Below are 26499 nucleotides of genomic sequence, written 5' to 3'. Positions count from 1 at the left end.
CTGCTATTGCTCACCCTGAAACATTTTACTGTGTATTTCTTTTGTATATACACATACATTGTATACATGCACATGCATGTGTATGTATACACATATATATGTGTTTGTGAATATACATACATATTTACATATTCATATATATCTATATTTATATATTAAACTTGAAATAAATATGACTTTTAATGCAGCAACAACAAGGATTTTAACTGAGAAAAGAAAATTGAAATTTAGGACAAGCCCAGTTCTTAGGTAATAAAGATCTGGGGAGGGGCAGTAGCTTGGAGGGAGTCTCGTGGAAGGCACAGTCTTTGAGGTTGTTACATAAGTTGTACACAACCACTGCAAATCCATAGTACAGGTACAGGTACAGGGATTCCATATGTTAAAAGAGGTGTTTCCATAGATGTCATAGGACCAACTTGTTTGAACCTACTCCAAGCATGGGGTCACTAGAATTGGGTCACTAGAAGTCTGATGACTTCAGTCTGTGATATATATTATAATTGTTTGATTGTATCAGACTCTTTGGGACCCCATTTGAGGTTTTTTGTTTTTGTTTTTGTTTTTTTGGTTAAGATGCTGGAATGATTTGATATTTCTTTCTTTAGCTGATTTTACATATGAGGAACTGAGGCAAATAGGATTAAGTGATTTGCTCAGGATCACACAATAGTAGTAAGTACCTAAGGTCACATTTAAACTCAGGAGTCTTCCTGATTCCCTTTGGCTCTGTCTAATGTGCCATCCAGTTGCTCTGCACAACACACACATCTTCCTTGATAGAATGTAAACTCCTTGAGGGCAGGGGCTATTTCATTTCTGTTACTTTATTCTTAATGCTTGACACTTGGTAAGTATTTAATTAATGTTTATTTTTATGTTCTTGTTGGGATACCTTGACTTGTGCATGAATTTCCTTTCATCCTTGGAACTTCCTCTTGGAACCTGGAGCCTTTTTCTCTGAACTGAGAAAAGTGATTTCTCAAATGTTTGTTTGCCACTGAGTGCATGCTCATCAATTGGAGAACGGCTGAATAAGTTGTGGTATATGAATGCTATGGAATATTATTGTTCTATAAGAAATGACCAAGAGGATGATTTTAAAAAGGTCTGGAGAGACTTACAGGAACTGATGGTAAGTGAAATGAGTAGAACCAGGAGATCATTGTATACAGCAACAGCAAGATTATATGATGATCAATTCTGATGGACGTGGGTCTCTTCAACAATGAGATGATTCAGACCAGTTCCAAAGAACTTGTGATGATGAGAGCCGTCTATACCCAGAGAGAGGACTGAGGGAACTGAGTGTGGACCACAACATAGCATTTTCACTTCCTTTGTTGTTTGCTTAAATTTTAGTTTCTTTCTCATTTTTTCCCTTTTTGGTCTGATTTTTCTTCTGCAGCAAAATAATTGTATAAATATATATGCATATATTGGATTTATATATGTATTTCCATATTTAACAAATGTTCGATTACTTGCTATCTAGGGGACGGAGGGAGGGAAAGGGGACGAAAAGTTGAAATAAAAGGTTTTGCAAGGGTCAATGTTGAAAAATTGTCCTTGCATATGTTTTGAAAATAAAAAGCTTCAATACCAAAAGTTTGTTTACCTTTCTTATATACATGACTTTTTTTTAATAAACAATGTTAATCACAAACATTTCCTAATTTGGGAATACTTACTGGCAATATAGTGGGAGGAGCAGATTGAAAAAAAGTATCCCAGGGGAAGAGAGATTCTCTGCCTGTGGGCTCAGAACAACAGAGAGACAGAAAGTTACACATACACACAGAAATACAGAGACGTAGATACACATACACACACATACCTACAGATACACACAGAGGCAAAGACACAAAGACAGAGACAGAGACACACAGAAACAGAAAGAGGCAGACACACGCACAGAGTCAGAGAGACACAGAGAGCAAAGACAGAGACACACAGGCAGAGATAGAGACAGAAACACATATAGAGTCAGAGACAGAGAAATACAGAGATAGAGATATACAGAGACAGGCAGGATGGAGAGACACAAAAGAGAAAAAGAGAGACAGAGAAATTATAGGTTCTTTCAATCATACAACTTTCTTCAGCTCTGTTTCTGACAGATAGTATGACGTTGGTCAGTTCCTTTTGGGATTGTAGACTCATTTAGAAGGAAATTTGATATAGTGGAAAGAACATTTTCTCTTGCATCAGAGAACTTGGGTTCAAATTCTCCCTTGATACTTTACTGCTTCTATGCAAGTCCAAGGTTTACTTGCTTTGGACAAGTTACTTTGCAGTAACTTGCAATGAGAGTTCAGAATAGATTTCTTCTGAGTTTCCTTCTGATTCTAGAGTCTTTTGAACCATGTCAGTCATAAAATCGGCATTTGTGTAGTATAAGTGCCTTAAGATTTACAAAGTACTTCAGAAATTTTTCTCTTTTGATTCTCACAACCACCACAGGAGATAAGTCCAGTTATTCATCCTATTTTATAGTTAAGGAAACTGCCTTTTCCAGGGTCTGATATCACATTTGAACTTTGGTCTTCCAGGCTCTCCTATCTACTTTGCCACCAAACTTGCATAGTATTTAAGAGCTATTATGGTGGTTGTGGAAAAGAGGTTTGGGTCTGGAATCAGAACATGAGATCATATCCCTAGCCTTGCTTTTTAACTATCTGTTTGTGTTTGGCAAGTCATTTAATTTCTGAGCCTTGGTTTCCCCAGTTAGACTAACTGATCTATAAAATCCTTTCCATATAATGAACTTTAAAAAAAAAGTTTTTATGGGTTCCAGAAAAAGATGGGGCCAAGATTGCTTGTAGTATCCTAGGGAGAGACCAGTTGTCATCAGTTCCTGGATCTCTTTGTTAGCAAGAACTTCTCAGAATGTGATACCAGCTGAGGGTAATAATCGTTACCTCCCAATGCCTGGGAGGGTCAATTTTTTTTTTTTAATTCTAGGAATAGGGAAGAGGGGAGGAGGGTTCTTTATGTTTTGCTGAATGTGTTTTTAGTCTAGATGATATCATGCATCATATGATTGAAATTCTGCAGCTGGAGTGACAGGAGAGAAATGAATTTCTTTGTAAGCATAAATCTCTCAAACCTCCTGGGAGATGAACTAAACAGCTGCAGGATTTTAAAGAAAAATAAAGCAGGAAAGCAGGAGGGCCTGTGTTCAGATTCTGCCTCTGTGAGCATAGATAAGGTACTGAATTTCTCAGCTTGCCAGGCTGAGAACTTATGGCTGTGTTGCTGATTGTGTTAGTAGAAGAAGCTGTCACATCCCCAGTTTCTTATACTGCTCAAATTTTTGGATTGGACTCAAAAGAAAAAGAAGAAGATATCAAATTTGGCTGAAATGTTTGAATCAGATATTTTCCTATTTTGTGTGGAGTGGAGGGAGGAGTACTAGATTAACCTTATCCCTAAATTTACATAGCCCTGTCACATATATAACCCTGGATTAGAGCCCACAGGGAGTGATGGACTGGCTGGGATGGATAGATTAAATTGCTGGGAAGCTTTGCCAGCATTCCAAACATTACACAATTAATTTGATTCAAATCAAATAGCCACAGTTCCTGAGAGCAAGCTATTGTTTTTCTGAGGTTTAGGATGGGGGTGGTTTGGAATGCAGGCCAGAAGTTGGGAGAATTCCCATGGAATTTGAGGAATTCTATATTTAAAAGCAGTGTCTGCCCACAGAAAATTCAGGCTGAGAGGAGGGTAAGAAAACGGTTTGATCACATATGTCATCTATGATTCAATAGAAGAAAAAAAAATCCAACTCTGTCCAATGGACTTCCAGAAATTAAAATCTTAGCTCTTCGTTCTTGGGTTCTTGAGATAATTAAACACGGTTCTCTTTGAATTCTACATACTTATGTTAGAAACTATCTCTTGCATTTTGTAGATGGGAAAATAGGTCCTAGAAATAGTCAGTGATGTCATACAGTTGTTAGTAGCTAAGGATTGTCATGGTCAAGGCAATCTAGAAGATGTGTGTTCAAATATTGTCTCACTGAGCAAGTAATTTAACTCCTTCCTCATCTGAAAAAAGAGGGAGGGTAATAATATCTGATATTTCTGCAACAGTTAAAGGTTTGCTGTTGTAGTTTGGTCATTTTCAGTTATGTCCAAGTCTGTGATATTTTGGGGGGTTTTCTTGGCAAAGATACTGCAGTGGGTTTGTCATTTCCTCTCCAGCTCATTTTACAGATGAGGAAACTGGGACAAACAGGGTTAAGTGGCTTGCCCAGGATCCCGTAGCTAGCAAGTGTCTGAGACCACATTTGAACTTCCTGAAGTGACTGGGGAAAACCTGCTAAGACTCTGGAAGTCCATGGTTTCCATCATATTCCCCTTTGGGTGAAATCTGTAACTTACTCTCTTTTGGTTGAATAGAGATTATCTAGCTTCCAATGCAAGAGTTCATTCTGTATTGTCTAGTATATATTTTCATATGTATACTTTCTCTGAGTTCTGTTTTCCTATCAATTTGAATAAATTTAGTCCTCTATTCTATTCCAATCAGTATTAATTGGCTTAATATTCTGCATTAATGATATAGGGATAGATAGGTTTTTATTGAGCTTCAAATTTTAATACAATGTTCATTACTTGTTTACCAAGTTATGAGGCTCACTTGTACACCGTGAGAATGTTCACAGAGAAAAATTATGCCCAGTTTTGCAGGGGTAAGTTATTCATGGCTGTAATACCTTCTGGAATATCATCTGCCATTCCTTTAATGTGGAAGCTGCTAAATCTTTTGTGAGACTAACTGAGGCTCCACAATATTGAATTGTTTATTTCTGGCTACTTTCAATATCTTCTCCTTGATCTGAAAGCTCTGGAATTTGGTTGTAATATTCTAAGGCATTTTCATTTTGGGTCTCTTGTAGAAAGTGATTTTTTTTTGATGATTGGTGATTGGTGATTCTTTCCATTTCTATTTTATTCTCTGGATTTACAATATCAGGGCAGTTTTCCTTGAAAATTTCTTAAAAGATGATGTTTAGACCAGGTAATTAAAAACTTCTTAAGTTATTTCTCTGCTATCTTGGTCAGTCGGCTTTCCAATGAGATACTTCACATTTTCTTTATACTTTTGACTTTGTTTTGTTGTTTTTTGTCTCTGGAACTGTGACCAGGACCTCTGCTATCTTGTGACTGAGCACAAGTGTTTTTGTCTCCACTGAAATTGCACCCCAGAACTGCATATGGGCAATAGAGTTGCCAATCAACACCAGCTATAGTCAGTGATAGCAAAAAATACTCTGATTCCTTTACTGTCTGGGCTAAGAGCTCCCTAAGATGCTGCTGATCTCCTGCTCACTTTGAAGACCCACCACAGATGCTGCTATCACATGCACTCTGATCCAGCTTTCCACTTCAGTTTCACAGATCTCTCCTGCCATCCTAGGTTATCTTAGGCTCAGAAAAAGTCTTCCTCTGACCTTTTATTCACTCTGCCACTTCTAAATTTTATTTGAAGGGATATTGTAAAGTTCTTGGAGATTGTTGGGAGAGTTTGACTGGTGTCTAATCTGCCATCTTAGCTCCCATTTTTATGTGACTGTTGACAGCTTTGATTTCTTTTTCTGAAAAGTTCCTGTTCATAGCCTTTGACTACTTATCAAGGCTCTTATTTTTATAAATTTTGCTCAGCTCTTTATATAGTTGAAAAATAAGATCTTTATCAAAGAAACTTGCTATGATTCCCTTCTCCCTTTTTCCCATTTTCCTCCTAATTTTGGAATAATTGATTTGTATGTGCAGAACCTTTAAATTTAATATTATAAAAATTATTCATTTTATATCCTGTGATCCTTTCTATCTCTTGTTTGGTCATAAAATCTTCCTCCCATGTTCCCTTAATTTGCTTATGATTTCACTATTAATGTCCAAATCATGTAGCCATTTTGAGCTTATCTTAGTATGCAATATTGATCTATGCTGAGTTCTTGCCAGTTTCCCCATTACTTTTTGTCATATACAGACCTCTTGCCCCCAAAATTAGATCTTTGGGTTTATCAAATACTAGGTTACTCTGGTGATTTACTTCTGTATATTGTGTATCTAATACATTTCATCAATCAGCCACTATTTCTTATTTAGTATCAGATTGTTTTGATGATTACCACTTTATACTATAATTTGAGATCTTATGTTAGGGCTGCCCTCCTTCATTTTTTTTTCCTATTAGTTCTACTGATATTCTAGAACTTTTTGTTCCTCCAGAGGATTTTTTAAAATTCTTGTTCTATAAAATAATATTTTGGTAATTTAATAATAAGTAAATCCATTGAACTGGTACTCTCATTTTTATGGGTTCAGATTTAAAGCAGTTTCTCCCATAGCATTGTTCCTACCAACTTCACTTCCATATGTAGCACCTAATTTTCATCTCTGTTCCTACTGGGTTGGTTCAGAACATTCTTCCCTATCCGGCTTCCAGCAATTCCCAGTCTGGATTCCAGACATTTTCTTCTCAAAAGTTCTAACTTCTAAAGCTATTAAGTATGTGACCTCAGATAAAGCTATTAAGTATCTGAGGTCACATTTGAACTCAGGTCCTCCTAACTCTACACCTGGCACATATCTATCTATTGTGGCACCTAGCTGCAGGTTTAAATGACTTAAATAACTTAAATACATGAATCTCTCAGGGAGAATTGCATAATTTTTTGGTTGTCCTATTCAGTTATGTCCCATTCTTCATGATCCCATTTGGGTTTTCTTGGCAAAGATAATTAAAGTAATTTGCCATTTCCTTCTCCAGCTCATTTTACAGATATTAAAAACTGAGGCAAACAGGGTTAAGTAAGTTGCCCAGGATCACACAGCTAGTAAGTTTCTGAGGCTATATTTGAACTCAAATCTTTTTGATTCCAAGCCCAGAGCTCTATCTACTGTGCTACCTAGCTGCCTGAATTGCATATTATTCAGCATCAAATTAATTTTGATTTTTTTAAAATAAAAAGCATTTATTTAACACCATATGTCAGACACTGCAAGGTGCTGGGGATGAAAAAAAAACAAAAAAATAAACTATCCCTAACCTCTAGGAATTTGTATTCTATAAAGGGAGACAGCATATTCACACACACACACACACACACACACACACACACACATCTATCTATCTATCTATCTATCTATCTATCTATCTATCTATCTATACACACACACATAAAAGAAAAGTTAAGAAAAATGTATTTTTGTGTGGAGTGGCACTGGAAGCTGGTTTGGGAGAAGATCAGAAAAAGAATCATGTAGGAGATGGCATATTAACTGAACTTTGAATGAAATTAAAGATTCTAAGAGCTGGCGGCAGAGGAGGGAATGCATTCCAGGGATGAGGCACAGTAGAAAGCTGTAAAGGGAAATCAGAGATAGGAGATACTTTTAGAGAGCTTTCTCCATAGTCCTGAACCCCCCCCCCCCCCCACACACACACACATTAGGTTAGCCCTTCCTCTGTGAGCTTACATAGATCTAAGAGCTGGGACCTTGGTTCATAGCTTTCTTCTGACACTAATTTCATGACCACAGACAAGTCATATAATGTTTTATTCTCAGTTTATTTATTGGTAAAATGGGTATAAGAATAATACTTCCCTTATAGTTTTACTATAAGGACTGAAATCAAACAGGAACTCTGCTTATTTTTAGCTGACCACCTGTATTAGTTCATCACTACAGGATTCTAACATTTTGGGGGTGACAAATCAATCTCCTTTTTGGTCCTTCTACCTTGGGCTGGTAGCAGAATCAGTTTAAAAGGAAGACATGGTAACTTCTTTGCTCTCTTCTCTCACCTCTCCCAACTGGAAAGATTTCTGAATGTTTTGGTGCTGGGGAGGGTCAGGACTTTTTCCTGAACCCTGCAGCATGGCTGCTGTTTCTCTGTGGCAGCTACAGTTCTATGAGCTGATCCAAGTTTTGGGGGTTCCTGGCAGCCTTTTCTTCTTTGTGTTATCATAGGTAAATAAAGAGTGATCACTCACCAAGATAGACACTTCCAGTCTCAGAATCAACCTTGTGAGTTAGGAGGTCCAGAGATCTTAGGTCTCTTGGCCAAAATCTCAGAAATCATCAATTACTAATAACTGGGGTTATTGTTTCATTGATTGTCTAGACTTTAGAAAGTGTTAATAATGCAGATTAAACTTAAAAGGGTGTGCATACATTTTCCCCTCTCTCCCAAATTCTAATCATTAAACATCTACCAGCACTCCTTTGCTACAAACAGCTTGTGCTCAGCAGGAAGTACCAGAGAACATTATCACCAGACTGGAAGCCTGGGGACTAGAGGCTAATAATAATAATAATAATGGAAATTTATATAGCATTTTAAAGTTTACAAAGAATTTTACATCCATTATCTCGTTTAGACTCCCTTACACTTTTAAAATGATTTGCTAACATTAAAACTGGGCAGGCAGTGAATGCAGTACTGTACCAGAGTCAGAAAGATCTGAGTTCAAATCCAGCCTCAGATACTAGCTGTGTTACCCTGGGCAAGTTACTTAATCTTGTTTGTCTCAGTTTCCTCATCTGTAAAATGAGTTGGAAAAGAAATGTCAACCCATTCCAGTATCTCTGCCAAGAAAACCTCAAAGGGAGTCATGAAGAATTAAACAAGACCGAACAACAACTTTAAAACATGATAGAAATTCCTCTGTGATTAGTAATATAGTCAAAGATTCATAATTTTAAGAATTCCAAGAAAGTTTAGAGATCATCTAGTTGAGTTCTTTCATTTTACCCAAGAGGAAACAGCTGGGGATAACCTATCCATAAAAATGAGACTTCTTTTTCTCTTTTCCTTTCCTCCCACTGGTCCCAAATGTATTCCTACATCACTGATGGGTCCTGTTTTTCAGTGGAAAGTCTTTAAAAGGGCAAAAACATATAAAATGATTGTGAACCTATTATTTTCTGTGCTCTGAGGTTGATTAGGAAAAAATAAAAGCATAGGATATCAATGAGTGAATACCTCCATCTGTCCCACAGCCCTGAGCTTTTCATCAGAACCCTCACAATCAGATAGAGAGGCCATTAGAAAGGTCATTTCATCTGGCCATTCCCTTTGATTGCTCACATTGAGATAAGTGTTCCAAACTGAGGGATGGTTTTTCTTGTTATTATGTGTCAACTTTTTTATGATGGCCAAATGTTCTGAGGAATTATGCAATTATCATTACCATCCTTCTTACCTTTGAATTGTCGTGTCACTTATATGACTCCCAGGAGAAGCCCTAGTCATTTTTTACAAGTTGATATTTTATTGTTATGTGAGTGAGCCAAAGGTGATAGTTTAGCAGCTGTTCCCCAATAGTAAAACTGAGAGTTTGCAGCTATCTGTAACAGGGAAGCTGGATGATGTAGCCTGGAGTCAGAAGAGTCATTTTCCTGAGTTCAGATCTGGCATCAGACACTTACCAGCTGTGTGACTTGGGCAAGTCATTGTTTGCCTCAGTTTCCTCATCTGTAAAATGATATAGAGAAGGGAGTGTCAAACCACTCCAGTAAAAGAAAATCCCAAATAGAACACAAAGAGTTACACATGACTAGAATGACTGAACAACAGTAAAAATGGGGTCAGATTCCTAAAGAAGCATATGAGAGAGCTGCCTAGTGTATTCATCCATATGGTTTCAACAGAGACTCTAGTTTCACCTATAGAGCAGATTAACATTGAAAAGCAGGTCTAGGGGAGCAAGGGGGTACAGTGGATACAGTGGTGGTGGCCCTGGAATCAGGAGGACCTGAGTTCAAATCTTGCCATTTAATGAAATGGCTAGAAAAGCATTTAATCCTGAGGATCTCAGTTTTCTTACCTGTAAAACGAATTGGAGAAAGGAATGGCAAACTGCTCCAGTAGTTTTGCCAAGAAAATTCTAAATGGATCACAAAGAATCGGACATAACTGAGCCATGAATTTTATTTATGGTGCCTAATCCTTTCCCCTTCCCCTACCTCCCCTTATAATGTTGAGGGCCACACCATCATCAGTCCCTCCGGTTCACAACTGAGAAATTGTTCTGGCTTCCTCACTGTATCTCAGCCCCCATAGCCAAGCTGTTGCCAAATCCTGTTTCACCTTTGCATAATCATCCATGTTCCCTTCTCTAATCTGACACTGCCACCACTCTGGTGCGAGCCCACATCTCCTCACATCTGGCCTGCTGGTGTGTCCACCTGCCTCAAGCCTTTACCCATTCTCCATTCCATTCTTCATTCAGCCACCAGAATGATTTTCCTAAAACACAGATAGGATCATCTTCCCATCAATAAATTCCAATGGCATTTTATTTCTCTTTGAGCAAATGCAAAATGTCTGTTTGGCTTCTAAAGCCCTTTATACCCTAGCCTCTTCTTACTCTTCCGGTGCTTATTCCTTACTCCCTGACACACACTCTTCAGTCCAGTGCCATTGCCTTCCTGGGTGTCCTCAGAATAAGAGATTCTAGCTTTTGACTCTGGGCATTTTCTCTGGTTGTCTCCCATGTCTGGAACACTCTAACTCCTCTTCTCTGCTTATTGGCTTCCATGGCTTCCTTCAAGTTCTAACTAAAATCCCACCTTAGCCTTCCTTAGACCCTTGAAATTCCGAAGCTTTTCAAACTCTTTTGATTATTTCTGACTTATCCCCCCCCACACACACACAACACACTCATATATTTTGTTTTGTATATATTTATTTTTATATTGTCTTCCCATTAGATTGTAAGCTTCTTTTGGGTAAAGACTATCTTCTCTCTCTCTCTCTCTCTCTCTCTCTCTCTCTCTCTCTCTCTCTCTCTCTCTCTCTCTCTCTCTCTCTCTCTCTCTCTCTCTCTCTCTCTCTCTTTCTCTCTCTCTCTCTTTAACATTTCCTAGCACTTAGCACAGTATTTGGCCCATAAAAGGCACTTAACGAATGTCTATGGAATTGAGTTGAATTGATTTTTGAGTAGCATTAACTAGAAGGATTGTTGAGCCATATAGTTCCACCATACACACATTGAACCCAAATAAGTGATTCCAGAGTTGTGTGGGAATAATACAATTATTAAAAATTAATTCTTGCTTTTAGTTAATCAATCATTAAACCTAGAAACCTAGCCAAAGAGAAGAAAACAAAGTTACAACTGGCTAAAATATCTTAATATTGCTTTTTAAAAATAGAGTTGGCGTAGCAAAGTTAGAATTATACATTTAGTGAGTTTTAATGACTACTGAATCACTGACTATTTTATTTTAATTTTTTTCCTTAGGCTAAGTAGAATACTACTAGACCTGAAAGCAAGAAAACTTTGATTCATATCCTGCCTATGACACTTACTATGTGACCATGGGCAAAATAATTATCCTCAATGAGCCTTAGATTTCCCTTTTCTAAAATGGAGGTTATAATACTTTGTTATTCAATTGTTTCAGTCAAATCTGATTTTTCTTTACCCCATTTGGGGTTTTCTTGGCAAAGTGGTGTGCCATTTCCTTCAGCAGCTCATTTTATAGACAAAGAAACTGAGGCAAACAGGTTAAGTAACTTGCCCAGGGTCACACAACTACTAAGTATCTAAGGTTTTTGATTTGAACTCAGGAAGATGAATCTTCCTGACTTCTGGCCTTGCACTCTATTCACTGGACTACTTAGTTTGAGGATATATCCATCAGGTACAAGGCACTGTGCTAGGAGCAAGCTCAAATGTGGATAGTCAGCAGGTGCTTTTGAATACCTACTAGTAATGGGATTATTACAGATTATATACATATATATATATACATAATCTATATAACACAGATAATATTTACTGAGTTGATTTGAATTTCCTGGTGCTGGACATAGACTCTTTTATATAACTATCCCTCTGCTGCAAGGACAACTGGAAGAAGTTCATGATTATCTATGATGGAAACAGCTGTTTTATGGATTAAGTCCACCCAAGACCTGAGCTATTTGGCTTGTTTCCTGGTCTAATGATCCTTCATTTTGATATTGTACATTCAGAGTCCAGGCAATTTCAGTTTTGCAGATGGAATGTGATAAGTAGACATTATTATAGTTTGTTGCACATATTGGGGGTGAGTGAAGTAATATGAATGCAGAGATACAGTTGGGACTAAAACCTTGGCTTCTTAACTTTCTATCTAATCCTGATGTCACTCTATCCTTCTTTCCCATCTCTTTCTTACCTGAATATATTCTCTCAAAATAGAAAAATTTACAATCCATTTAAACAAAATCTTGGATGTACATATTACTTTAAAAGGGAACAAGTTTTTATTAACTGCCCAGATGCCAACACCAAGATGCGTTACAGATGTTATCGCCTTTGAAGATCCGCCTTAAAAAGTCATCAAATTGAAAATGGGGAAAAAAGGATATATTTACATTTTTGTTCCTACTTTCCCCTCTCCCATTAATGTTTAATTTAGTGCTAATCACATTTTAATCATATAAAAAAGGAATGGGACCTTCAAAATGTAATAATAAATAAAATGTGAAAAACCTTCAAAAGATTCTGCTGGATTCTATTGCTGGTAGCAAATCTCTGTCTTTTGAGTATAGACTTGATTTTTGGAAATATCCAGAAGCTATTCTGTGTCAAGTCTGGTGAATAAGGTGAAAATATTCTGCTAAAAGATTGTTAAAAGCAGGAGAATGTCCTTGCCTTCAGAGCAGGGACTATAAGCATTTTTATCTTTGTATTACTTGCATAGTGCCTAGAATACAGTAGGTCCCTAAAAATGCTTGCTGTTGAGTCCTGTATAATTAGTGTGAACAAGCTTGCATTGGCAGAAGGAATGAGGAAATGCACCAGGAAGACCTTTATGAAGTAAGGAAGAGGGAATTGCATAGAACTAGAACAATTTATACTATGATAACATTATAGAGAAGAACTATGAAGAGCATTAGTTATCAGATAAATGACATGAAAAAAACCATTCGTCCAAAGAAATGAAGATGAAACATGACTTTTCCCCTTTTGACAGAGAGGGGATGGACTTAAAATGGAAAAAGAGAAATGCCTTCCTGGATTTTATTAATGTTGGAATTTGTTTTGCTGGATTATGCAATTATGTTTTGAAAGCTTTATTTTTCACGGTTTAAAAAATTGCTCAATGTGGGAGGTAGTAGTAATAACAGATTAACTTTAAAATGCACATTAATTGGAAAAGTAAAAATAATACTTTTTTATTTTTATTTTTTGTAGATAGTGGGGAACTCTGGGCAAGGTATAAAATCCTTTAATCCAGTAAAAGGAACCCTGCTGACGTTTCTGGTTTGGCTCCCCATCCCCACTAGGGGCGTCTTGGCCTTCCTGAGAAGTCAGTAGGTGTGACAATTTATGTTGTAATTAAAGCAGAGTTATATTAAAGTGGCAAGGAAACATCTGCACATAATAGCAGGGTGTTTATGTGGTCCCACATGTGCAGTATCCTATGGTTAGCACATGTACAGTGTGTTGTAGTTGTGTGAGGGTATTAGGATATATAAGGCTGAAAAATTTTTGAATAAATGGACTCCTGTTTGACCATCTTTGTGAGTTATGCCTTTTTACTCCTCGCCCATGATCAGCATTCAGGCTGGTACCGAAATTCTCCAGTGAGCAAGTCTGGACAATTTTTCCATAGGTTGGAGGAATATGAGTATAGAGCATGGTCAGATACCATTGATGTGTTGGCTAAAACTGAAACTTTGAATTTTTAAATTTTTATTTCTCTCTTTAAAAACTTAAAAAAATTATCATAAAGGATGGCTTTTTGGATAGGGAAAGATGAAAACTTTATTCAGATATAAAAATGTTTTTTAGAAGATATTCATAACTATTTCAAAAATTTGTATTGAATTAAGCAAAGTAAAAATATGGGAATGGGGGGTTGAGGGAAAAAGGAACCTCTAAAAAAGAGTTATATGGTTTAGAACAGTCTTTTGCACATAGAAAATTCTTTTTGACTTGAAAATTGGTAGAGGCACACCTATTAGGACCAATAGGACAGAAAAAGAAAATGACAAATGTTGGAGGATATGTGGGAAAAATGAGACATTAATGCATTGTAGAAGTTGTGAACTGATTTAACTATTTTATAGAACAATTTGGAACTATGCCTAAAGGGATAGAAAACCATGCATACCCTTTGATCTAGAGATACCACTAATAGGTCTGTGAATCCCAAAAGAGATAAAAAGGAAAAAGGAAAAAAAGATCTATATGTACAAAAATATTTATAAAAGCTTTTTTCTGGGGACAAAGAATTGGAAATGGAGGGATGCTCTTCACTTAGGGAATGGCTGACAAAAGTGTGACTGTAATTATGATGGAATACTATTATACTTTAAGAAATGATGAACAAGATGCTATCAGAAAAGCCTGGAAATACTTCCATGAGCTGATGCCAAGTAAAATATACTTGTAACAGCAACTTTATAAGATGATTAGCTGTAAATGACATAAGTATTCTTAGCAATAAATGATCCAAGACGTCTCTGAAGGACTTATGATGAAAAATGTTATCCATATCCAGAGAAAGAACTGATGGTGTCTGAATGCAGATTGAAACATGCTTCTTAGAATTTATTTTTCTTGAGAGGGTTTTTTCTTTTTTTGGTCTATATTTCTTTCACAACATGACTGTTATGCATGACCATACATGCTCAATCTAAATTGAATTGCTTGCATTCTCAATGAAGTGGAGTAGGAAGGGAGAAAGGAAAAGAATCTGGAACTCATTGTTTTAAAAACTAATGTTAAAAGTTGTTTTTACATGTAACTGGGGAAAAATAAAATACAAAAAAAAGAAAAAGAAAAGAAAGTTAGTGGAGATAGATCTGAAAGAGAAAAATAATTTTCTTCCTTATCAGTTTTGACTGGGGCTGACCATGGGGAAGGGAAAATCACTGGTCCCTATTAAATGACACTAATAATCTGCTGGTTATGAAAGACATTGAATATCCTCACAGTATCTGCAGCCCAGAATGCTTTCTCCATAGCTTTGTTTTCCTGTCTAAATTTGTCAGACTAGCCCCTAACAAAGACCCTCACCTTCCATACTTGCAGAATGGCTCCTGAGATTCTTAGTACATAATAGAAAATAAAAGAACACATATTAACCACTTACACACACACACACACACACACAGAGACACTATAAATAAATATATAATAAGTATATGTGTGTGTGTATTCCTAGCATGCCAAATTGATTTCTTCTATGTAACATACAATAAAAATCAACCAACTCAAGTAAACACTTAATAAATTATTTTCTGCTTAAGTTTGATTCATTATCTGTGCTCAAGACCAAAACTGTTATTGCAATAATACAGAATTGCTTTCCTTTTGTAATTTTTGAAAATTTGACATTGTAGTCATGTAGAATATTGTTTTAATTTGATTTTGAGAGATCTGTACTTATCTTTTTTATCTGTGCCTCTTATTCTTAGTTTCTTTCTCTTCTCCTTTCTAATTATTTCATTGACATTTCTGCTTCTAAGAATAAAGACAAACAATAAAAACTGGATTCTCAAATCTCCATCTATAACTGCTGTGTGTTTGGATTGAATGAGGGTGTGACTCTTGGAAATGGTCAGGTTTTTTTTGTAGCTAACAAAAAGCCATAGACTACATCTTTTACCCAACAAAATGAAGGTGTGATGTTGAATATAAGGAAGAAGAGATGAGGGAGCACAACTGGGGAGAGTGCCAATCCATTAGTGTTGCTAAAAATATAACTCAAAAAAACTCATGTGTTTTTCCATGGAATGATGGAACTTAGTACCTCCCTACTGAAAGGGCTACTCCATAATAAGCAGAGAAGCTCTAATTCAAAGTTTGGGGAGAGGAAAGTTGAAACTACTGACTAAATAAGTTTAGGGATTTATCTCAAACCACATACAGCCACTAACATTGGTTGGTTTTTTGTTTTTTTTTTTTTTTTTTTTTTTTTTAGCATCTTCTTTGAATTTGAATACTTTAGGGGAAACTCTAGTTCAAGATATCGGAAGGGAGGGGCTTAAAACTAATGAGTAAATGAAGTCTGGGGGATTATCTGTGAACTCTAATTATCCAGGTAATACTTATTTCTTCTTTCCCTAGAGATTCAACACTTATTTGCATTTTATTGAATAATGTTGGTGAGGTAGAGATTAAAGAGAGGATGGCCCCCAGACTTCTATTTTTGTGGCTTTTGAAAATCTTCCTCCTTTGAGAATGTTGGTAGGAATAAGGTATGAGGATTTCAACTGTAATTCTTTTTTTTTTTTTTTCTAGGACTTTTTTCCCCCTTAGTTGAAGGGTTTAAAAAAGATACCAATTAACAATGATGAAGCATGTTACTATTTATTTCCTGATAAGTGCATTTTGAGACATATACTTTTTGTATATAGTCAACATGGGGATTTATTTCACTCAACTGTATTATTGTTACAATGTTTTTCCTTTCCTTTTTTTTTCTTTTCTTTCTTTTTTTTTTTTTTTTAATAATGTAGGAGGGCAAGAAAATAGATTTTTGTTCATTAAAAAGTTAAAAAAAAAAAACCTAAAGTCTCATTTGCTTATTAAAAGGGTTTGCTGATGACCATCAGTTTAAGAATGTCTAAAAAATTGTGCCACATTAAAATAATGGAATATAATTGCAGGAAGAAATAAAGACTAGACCTGGCCTGATGGCCCATGCCATTCATCCCTGCTTCCAGAAGGCTGAGGTTAGTGGATGGCTTCAATTCAGGAGTTCTGAGCTAAATCAACTGGGTATTTGAACCAAGGTCAGCATCAACAGGCAAGTTCCAGACTTGGGGCAGACAAGACCCCCACATTGATTAAGGAGGTCAGAAATGGGGGAAGAGGAAAGGAAGAATTCTGAGATGCAGAGGAAGCCTTACTATGAAACAATACAGGGTATGATAAGGAGAATGGGGGAAATTGTGCACAATGACTTCAACAAAGTAAATGGGAGAAAAAAAGAAACTGAAGTCTGTTTAATTAAAATGACCAATCAAACCTGGATTGGATGCCTGTGGTATAAACCATCGCATATAACTCTGCTTTATTGGTTTTTTAATTGTCTTTTTAAAAATTCTTTGATACAAAGCATGACTCACTGAGGAATGAGAAGAGAGATATTTTTGGAAATGAAGGAAATAATAAAAAAAAAAGGAAGCCATCATGGGTAGTGTATTGAGAAATGGTCTTGACACCAGGAAGACATGGATTCAAATTCTGCCTCTGACATATTCATAAGTGAACAAATCACTTAACCAGTGCATTAGGCCACTCTTGAAGTTGTAGAGAAGGTAAGTCTACACTGGTAAAAGGAGTCCCTCATCTAGGAGTTCCCTACGTCACGATTTAGTTCCCATCCTTATTAAAACCAAAAGTCCTATTTCTTATCTTCTGAATAGGTGGGGGAGGAAATGAAACAATTTAAAATTGGAAATTTAAATTTAAAATTAAAATAAAAGCAAAAATCTAACTAAAAATTTTTTTGGAGGCAGTTGGGATTGTGACTTGCCCAAGGTCACCCAACTGAGTATATGAGACAGTCTTCCTGATTCTAAGCCTAGAGCTCCATCCATTTAGCTGCTCCAAAAGTTGTTTTTTGAAGAAAGTTTTCTGAGACTGTTCTGCCTTGAAAACTCTTCTAACTACTACATCTCTGTTTCCAAAGACTTTATTGTTTTCCTTCCCTCCAGTACAATTTAAGTTTCCTCAGTGCAGGGACTTCTGTTTTTTGTAACTATCACCTTGTGCATAGGACCTTGGAGGTCATCTAGGTCAACCCTCATTTTATCAATAATGTAGCTGAGGCCCCAAAGAATTAAGTAATAATAATTATTAGTAATAATAATAATTATTATTATTATGAAATACTTCCAAGTTTGAAAAATATTTTACATATGTTAAATATTTGAGCCTCAATACTACCCTGTGCAGTCAGTATTTATGATTATGTTCATTTATAGATGAAGAAATTGAGGCATTTTGTCCATTACATCAGCTGGCTGCCTTCAGATTGGTATAGGTTCACATCACTGACAGGAGTTGCTTGATAAATCTGTACCTTTGACTATAGAGTCAGTGCTTTCCCCACTTCACTGTGTCACTGAATGAAAAAGGTGAATATTTAAGGGATAAGAAGGAATAACATAGATAAAATATATTTACATTAGAAAAAACTTAATAAGAGATAAATCTCAGGGATCAAAAATAACTGGTTACCCACATATGCAAAAATATTTGTAGCATCTCTTTTTGTTTTGACAAAAAATTGGAAACTGAATAAATGCCCATCAATTGGGAAATGGCTGAATAAGTTGTGGTCGATGAAAGTAATAGAATACTATTGTTCTATAAGAGATGATGAGCAAGTTGACTTCAGAAAACCTGGGAAGGCTTATATGAATTGATGCTGAGTGAAGTGAGCAGCACCAGGAGAACATTGTACACAGTGATAGCAAGATTGTGTAATGATCAATTATGATAGAGTTAGCTTCTCAGAAATACAGTGATCCAAGACAATTCCAACAGATTTGAAACCAAATCTGATCTGCAACCAAAGAAAGAATTATGGAGATTGAATGCATATCAAACCTATTTTCACTTTTTTTTTCTCATGGTTTTTCCCCTTTGTTCTTATTTTTCTTTTACAATGTGACAAATAAGAAAATATGTTTAAAATGATTTTATATATATGTAACATATCAGATTGTTTGCTGTCTTGGGGAGAAGGAAGTCTAGGGAGGAAGGGAGAAAAAACTCAAAATCTTACAAAAGTAAACGTAATTGGAAAAAAACAAAATACTGTTAAGTGAAACAAACAAACAAACAAAAAACCCTGTAAAATATTTAATTTTGAAAATAAAAAGGAAAAAAACCCAACTGGTTAAAAGAATGAAAGAAACAGGAAGCACGACTTGGGATTTCAGTCTAAGTCCTTCATTGGATATCAAGCCTTTTCCATGGTATAACCAGGACAACCCTTTGGCTGCTAGAAGCTCAGCTGCCCCAGATCAGTGGCCCAGAAAGCAGGTCAGTTAAAGCTGTATTGCTGTCTGGGGAAATGTTAAGAAGGGCCCTTGATCTCATTTGCTGATCTAAGAGAGTTTCTCTAATGAAATGATCCAATCTTTTAATTCAATTCAGAGCCCAGACATAATGATCTCTCAAGCTAAGAATCTAGTGGATAAAGAGGTAGGCTTCCTTTTTGGTTTGATGGCATTTCTCAAATTATAGGCTGACTCTTTATTCTCATAATCTCTACCAAATAACAAACATTGATAGAGGAATTTATAAAGGGATTACTATGTGTCCAGTGCTGAGTTAGGTGCTGACAGAATACCCAAAGAAATCTGAGATCACAGTCCTTGCCCTAAAAGTTATTACCTTTACTTTGGGAGATAGTAACATAGCCATAGGAAGAGAGAACTGAGAATTCAAAGCAACATATGCCAAGTACCAAGGATCGATAATAGATAGTAAGGATTGTGAGGGATCTGAAGAAGAAGAGATTGCTGTGGGATAGTGTGGTCAAGGAAGACTCTCATAATCTCCTAGTTTTCTAAAATTCTCTACCTGATCTTTATCTCTGGTCTTAGAGGACTATTCATCCAAAGGAATCTCCACTCTGACCTGTACCTGTGAATCTGTCCTCTACTTCTTCATTTATTATTTCATTGTTTCATTCGTCCATTCATGTAAGAAACACTCATTAAAGATCTAGACCAAAAACCTTGGGAGTAGTGATGTCCCTCAAACCTCCAGAGATGTGCCCCTGAGGCCAGCATTGAGGGGAAAAACTCAATGATTGTGGAGAAGGGCCTCAAATTCCTCATCACAATTACTAACAACTGCTGATCAAATTGTACTAACAGGCAAAATTAAGCATAGGAGCCCTAGCAATTGTAGCACACCCTAGACTACTAGTTCTGCTTCCAGATCAGCCCTCACAGCCATAAACTAGGGAGGCAACTGTTGTGGTAAAGAAGTCAGATATCCCCCAAAGTGACCAACCTGCCACTCACCAAGGACAAGTCAGCCTAGCTGAAGCAGTTTGGTTTCCCCCAGGGGACAATTGTGCCAGATAATAAAAATCCTTAACATCAGCAAATGCTCAAAAATCAAAAACTGATATAGTTCTCAGTAGAACTCACATTAAGGAAAATAAAATATTTTTTAAAAATAATTCTTTGCCACTGAACCTTAAGGACTATAGAATTTTTCCATATGGTTGCAGCTGAAACCTTCCTTCTATGTTCTCTTCCCCATTAAAATATGAGCTCTTTAAAAGCAAGGACTGTTTCATTTTTCTATTTTATTCCTGCCACAATATTTTGTACATAATAATTGCTTTATTCATTCATCTATTTTACTTAGAACACTGCCAATTATTAGGAAAGATAATAAGTTTTGGAGAAGTTCCTCCTTGATGGAGCATACAACAAGAATTTAAGACACAAATAAGTATAATAGACAATATTATGTTTTAGATGTATCAGATAATTCCAAAACAGAGTGTGATGTGAGGTCATTTTGGAATGAGAGCATCAGAGAAGAGTTCCTTGAGGAAAAAACATTTGAATCATGTTTTAAGGGGTAAGTAGTCAGTCAATAAGCATTGATTAAGCAACTAGTTAGAATGTATCAGACACTGTGCTAAGTGCTAGGGATATAAAGAAATGCAAAAGACAGTTCCTTGGGAGCAGGAACTGTCTTTTGTAACAATGTTACCAAAAAGATGTATATATTTGATAATATATATGTATATATTATAGGATAGATCTATCTGCATATATCTAGATGTTTATATCTATGTTTATATATATCCTATAATATGTATATATATGTCCTGTAATATATACAAATAATATGTATACATATATAATTTATACACCTTATATATACACACATGTCCTATAATATATATATATATATACACATTCTGTAATATGCACATATAACATATATAATCCTATAATATATTTGTACATGTCATTTAATACGAACATATAATATACACATATATCCCATATTGGTACATGTCATTTAATATACATATGTTATATATATATATATATATATATATATATATATATATATATATATATATATATATATATATATATTCTACAGGATAAATTGTAGATCCTCTTTAAAGAGAAGGCTATATGATAGGGGTTTAGGAAAGGATTCTTGCCTCTGATTTTAGCTAGGACTTGAAAGTAGCTAGGGGAGCCAGGAGGCAGAAGTGAAGAAGGGAAGAATTCAATGCTTGGGCAATAGCCATTGAAAATGCAGAGTCAAGAAAAGTTCTGTGTGATCTAAGCAATTGGAAAAATATCAAGTGCTCTTGGACAGGTTGAGGGAATGTAGTAAAGATGGCAATACTCCCTAAACTAATCTGTTTATTTATTGCTATACCAATCAAACTCCCAAGAAACTATTTTACTGACCTAGAAAAAATAACAACAAAATTCATCTGGAAGAACAAAAGGTCAAGAATTTCAAAGGAATTAATGAAAAAAGAAAAAAAAGCAAATGAAGGTGACCTAGCTATACCAGATCTAAAACTCTATTATAAAGCAGTGATCATCAAAACCATTTGGTACTGCCTAAAAAATAGAAAAGTTGATCAGTGGAATAGATTAGGTTCACAAAACAAAACAGCCAATGACTATAACAATCTAGTATTTGACAAACCCAAAGGCCCCAGCTTTTGGGATAAGAATTCACTATTTGACAAAAACTTCTGGGAAAACTGGAAACTAGTATGGCAGAAAGTAGGCATAGACTGACACCTAACATCACATACCAAGATAAGGTCGAAATGGGTTCATGACCTAGACATAAAGAATGATATTATAAACAAATTAGAAGAACATAGTATAGTTTACCTCTCAGATTTATGGAGGAGGAAGGAATTTGTGAAGAACTAGAGATCATTATTGGCCATAAAATAGATAATTTAGACTATATGAAGTTAAAAAGTTTTTATACAAACAAAACTAATGCAGACAAGATTAGAAGGGAAGCAACAAACTGGGAAAACATTTTACATCCAAGGGATCTGATAAAGGCCTCATTTCTAAAATATATAGAGATTGACTCAAATTTATAATAGTTCAAGACCAATTAATAAATGGTCAAAGGATATGAACAGACAATTTTCAGATGAAGAAATTGAAACTATTTGTAGCCACATGAAAAGGTGCTCCAAATCACTATTGATCAGAGAAATGCAAATTAAGACAACTCTGAGATACCACTACACACCTGTCAGATTGGCTAAGATGTCAGGAACAAATAACGATAAATGTTGGAGGGGCTGTGGGAAAACTGGGACACTAATACATTGTTGGTGGAGTTGTGAAAGAATCCAACCATTCTGGAGAGCAATCTGGAATTATGCCCAAAAATTTATCAAAATGTGCATACCCTTTGATCCAGCCTGATCTGATTTTTCTTGTGCAATGAGATAACTTATAAATACATATACATATGTTGGATCTAATATGTATTTCAACATATTTAAGATGTATTGGACTACCTGCCAGCTAGGGGAAGGGGTGGGGAGAAGGAGGGGAAAAGTTGGAACAAAAGGTTATGTAAGGGTCAATGTTGGAAAAATTACCCATACATATGTTTTGTAAATAAAATGGTTTAATTAAAAAAAAAAAAAAGAAAAGTTCTGTGTTTGAGCAGCAACAAACTGGCAAGTATTATTGAATCAAAGAGTTTTGTTGTTAGTCATTTGTTCAGTTGTATCCAACTCTTTGTGATTCCATGGACCATAGCACTCCATGTCCTTCTCTCCTCACCATTTCCTGAAGTCTATCCATGCTAATGCTCATTGCTTCTATGATACCATCTATTCATATTATCCTCTGTCACCCCTTTCTCCTTTTGTTGTTTTCCAGCATTAGAGGATTTTTTAATGAGTCCTGTCTTATTATGTGGCATAAGTATTTTTTTAAGATTTTAATTTTCAAAATATATGCAGAGATAGTTTTAATATTCACTGTTTAATACATATTGAATTACTTGCTATCCTAGGTAGCAAGTAATTCAATATGTATTAAACATATACAGTTCTTCTATACACATTTCCATATTTATCATGTTACACAAGAAAAATCAGATCAAAAAAGGAGAAAAAATGAGAAAGAAAAAAAAGCAAGCAAACAACAACAAAAAAAGTGAAAATACTATGTTATGATTCACATTCCATCCCCACAGTCTTTTGTGTTGGCTCCCTCCAACACAAGTCTATTGAAATTGGCCTGAACCATTTCATTGTTGAAAATCAGAATTGATTATCATATAATCTTGTTGTTATTGTGAACAATGATCTCCTGTTCTGCTCACTTCACTTAGCATCAGTTCATTTAAGTGTCTCCAGGCCTCTCTAAAATCATGCTATGATCGTTTCTTAGAGAACAATAATATTCCATAACATTCATATAACATAACTTATTCAGCCATTCTCCAAGTGATGGGCATCCATTCAGTTTACAATTCCTTGCCACTACAAAAAAGGCTGCCACAAGCATTTTTGCACATACAGGTCCTTTTCCTTCCTTTGTGATCTCTTTGGGATATAAACCCAGTAAAGACACAGATGGATCAAAGGGTATGCACAGTGGGAAAGCCCTTTGGGCATAGTTCTGGATTGTGACCTAAGGATTTAAGTTTCAACTTTGGTATTTGCTCTTCAACTAGATAGTCTGAATCAAAGAGTAAATGACGATGGAGGTAGAAGACTGGAAAGATCTCTGACGCAATTAATGAAAGGGGAAAGGTAGCAGCAAGTTATGAAAGACTTTGAATGACAGAGACTTTTATATTTTATTCTGGAAATGAAAAGGAGTCACTGGGATTTATTGAACAGAAGGATGCTGTGATCAGACCTAACTTTTAGGAAAAAATATTGTTGCTTGAATAGCAGATAGGCTGAAGTGGGAAAAACCTTGGTGCAGGGAGACAAATAAGCATGTTATTGCAACAATCCATGTGTGAGGGCCTGCACCAGGGCAGTGGAAGAGGAGAAAAGGGGAGAATATATAAGAGATGTTGTAAAGGTAAAATCAATAAGTCTTGGGAATAGTTTTGGATATGGTGTGGAATCCAGGATGATAACTAGGATTTAAATCTGGTGACTAGGAGAATAGTGGTATCCTTGACAGCAGTGGGAAGTTTGGAGAAGTGGAAGGCTTGGGGAAAGGAGGGCAGATAACTAATTCAGTTTTCTGAGTTTAAGATATCTACAGGACATCTGGTTCTAGATATCCAATAGGCAGTTGGAAGTTTGAGAATGGAGGTCAGAAAGGATAATAAGAATATGCTGAGAATTATCAGCATAGCGATAACAATTAAATCCATGGGAGTTGATGAGATCAAGTGAAATAGTATGGAGGGAAAAGAAAAGAAGGTCCAGGAAGCCTGGGGAATACCCACATAAAGATCTAGCAAAGGAGACTAATAATGTTTGACCACTCAGGGAACAGGAGAACCAAGATAGATCATTATCCCAGAAACATGGAGAAAAGAGAGTATCAAGGGGGAAAAGGTAATTGACAGTGCCAAGGAGTTCAGAGATCAAAAAAGTTGAAGACTGAGAAAAACCTTCTGGATTTGGCAATTAAAAGATCTTTGGTAATTTTGGAGAGAGAAGTTCTGGTTAGATGATGAAGCCAGAAACCAGATGTAGACAGTTAAAGAAAGAGTAAAACAAAAGGAAGGACACATTGTAGATGGCTTTCTCAAGGAATTTAGCCACAAAAGGGAAGAGAGATATGGAATAATAGTTAGCAAGGGCAGATGGATGAAGAGAGAGTTTTTTGATGGGAAAGATATGGATGTATTTATAGGCAGTAGGGAAGCAGCCAGTAGAGGAGGAGAGATTGAAGTTGGGATAATAAGGGGCAATCTAATGGAGAAGATAAGATGGAATGGGATCACTTGTGTATATACAACCCTTGGAAAGAAGAATGGTCTCTTCATGTGGGATGGGGTAAATTAGGAGATAGGAGCAGAAGGCATCTGAGTGATAGGAGATAACAAAAGAGGGGAGAAAAAAAAGAATTCATGAATGGTCTTAATCTTTTTAGTGAAATATAAAGAAAACTTCTCAGCTGAGGGTGAGGGGACTCAATGGAAAGTTTGAGAAAGTTTGAAAAGATTTGGGAAAGCTTCTATAGTACAGTAATGAGTCAGTTATGGAAGTGTGAAAAGATTTCTTTGCTGTAGTGTCCGGTTGAAATTATGTAAACTATTTTTGTAGTGTATCTCGTCATCATAATTTTGTGGTCTTATCTAAAGTTATTCAGCAGCCCATGAATCAGAGTGAAGACATGTTGAGTTGATGTGAATGGAATAGGTATCAAATGAAATAGAGTAAAGGGAGCATAACCAAGTGAACAATTTATTCAATGACAACATTATAAAAATACTCAACTATAAAATATTTTAAAACTCAGATCAGTGTACTGACTAGCTATAATTTCAGAGAACTAAAGATGAATCCTGCTACCTACCTCCTAAAACAGGGATGTTAGACCTAGAATTCAGAATGAGACATATGTATCTGAACATGGCTAATAAGAGAATTAATTTTATTATGCATATTTGCTATAGGGGTTTTCTTTTTAATTGGGAAAGAAATAATAAGAAGAAAAAATAAATGCTTGCTAAATGGTTAAAAAACCCAAAATTAAATTTTAAAAAGGATGAGTAGGAACTCAGTAGTTGAAGCAAGAGCAGAAGGGCATTCCACATACAGGAAACAGAGTGAACAAAGACACAGATTTGGGAAATTACCTGGTTTGATTGCAAGGACATAGAGAGAACATGAAAAGTAGGAATAGGAGGTAATATGAAATACAATCTGAAAGGACAGGATGGTGCCAGATCAGAGAGTTTTGAATGTCAAGGATACCAGTGTACATTAGTGGAAATGTATAATGGAAAAAGTGTATTGGATTCAGATACAAGAAGACATGAGCTAGAATGGTGACTCTGCTACTTAATTACTTCTAATGACCTTGATCAGGGCTTTGCATATCTGTAAGAGGGGATTGCCTGTTCCTTTTAATTTTAAATCTATGCTTCTAGGTATTAAACCCATCCTTCCAATTTAATTGGTTATGATAATTTAAGGCTCAGGCTTTTAATGCAACTTTTTACTGTCCCAAGTATAAAAGCAAAGATATGACTACCTGTTCTTCCTTCAAGCTTCTAACCAGTGGACCAACATGGGATAGCACAGATACAAGAAAGCCTTGGTCACCTGAATCAATGCTGTAATCTTGCTGAATAATCTTTCCTTCTTATGGCCAAGAGAGCCTCTTTTGGTAACTGCTGATTAGACTACAAGCATCTCATTCCATTCCTATCTTGAACCTGAGTTACCAGCCCAGCTTGAATTAGGTCGGGCCTATTTGACAACAGTTGTACAAAACTGGGTCAGAATGACCTCATTAAATTGGGGTAAGAGCAGTGAAGA

The sequence above is a fragment of the Sminthopsis crassicaudata genome, chromosome 1 (assembly GCF_048593235.1).
Source record: "Sminthopsis crassicaudata isolate SCR6 chromosome 1, ASM4859323v1, whole genome shotgun sequence".
NCBI classification, from domain to species: Eukaryota; Metazoa; Chordata; class Mammalia; order Dasyuromorphia; family Dasyuridae; genus Sminthopsis; species Sminthopsis crassicaudata.
Note: the sequence above shows the minus strand (reverse complement) of the source record.